This window comes from Priapulus caudatus, unplaced genomic scaffold, assembly GCF_000485595.1.
Source record: "Priapulus caudatus unplaced genomic scaffold, Priapulus_caudatus-5.0.1 Scaffold32, whole genome shotgun sequence".
In the NCBI taxonomy this organism is placed as follows: domain Eukaryota; kingdom Metazoa; phylum Priapulida; class Priapulimorpha; order Priapulimorphida; family Priapulidae; genus Priapulus; species Priapulus caudatus.
The window spans coordinates 669705-670720 of NW_014577093.1; positions in this window are offsets into that span (position 1 = coordinate 669705).

Here is a 1016-nt window from a genome sequence, read left to right on the forward strand (position 1 = left end):
AGGAGGGAGGGAAGGGGCGGTGTCGTAGGGGATAGGGAAGGGAGGAGGGATGGAAGGGGCGGTGTCATAGGGGATAGGGAAGGGAGGAGGGAGGGAAGGGGCGGTGTCGTAGGGGATAGGGAAGGGAGGAGGGAGGGAAGGGGCGGTGTCGTAGGGGATAGGGAAGGGGAGGAGGGAGGGATAGTAAGGGAAGGGAAGAGGTGGAATGGTAAGGGGTGTGGAGGGAAAGAAAGCATGGTAGGGGAAGGAAAGATGCGAGATTGTAGGGGCCGGAGGAGGTATGGTAGGGGTAGGGAAGGCAAGAGGAGAATGGTAGAGGCGGCGGGTTGGTAGAGGGAGGGAGGGTGGGGAAGGAAAGCAGAGGGATAGTAGGTGTCAACGAGAAAGAGAGAGAGAGAGAGAAAGTGAAGGTAAGGATAAGCAATAAAAAGCGAGCGCGCGCGGACAAGAAAGAGAGCGAGAGAGCAAGGATTGAAAGGAAAATGCCTAAAAAAATATAACTATCCATGCCATCCCATCCCATCCCATGCCATCCCATGCCATGCCATGCCATGCCATGCCATGCAATGACATGCCATTCCATCCCATGCCATCGCATGCCATCCCATCCCAAACAGTAAAAAAATAATAAGAAATAAAAAGATAAAAGACATTAAATGTAAAAAATAAAAAGTAAAAAGTAAAAAATTAAAAATAATACGTACTAAAAAGGTAGGTAAATGGAAAAAAAGTATATATATATAATTATAGTATAGATAGATATATAGGTGCAACGATTCGATGCTGAATAATGAACGTCATGTCGGTCAGGTTTCCACATTTCACAAAGCAAATGACGAAGAAGAAGCAGAGGTCATAGCGGGGTTATACACACACGCGCACGCACGCACACACACATACACACACACACACACACACCCACGCACACCCACACATACACACACACGCACGCACACCCACGCACACCCACCCACACACACACGCACGCACACACACACACACACACACCCACGCAC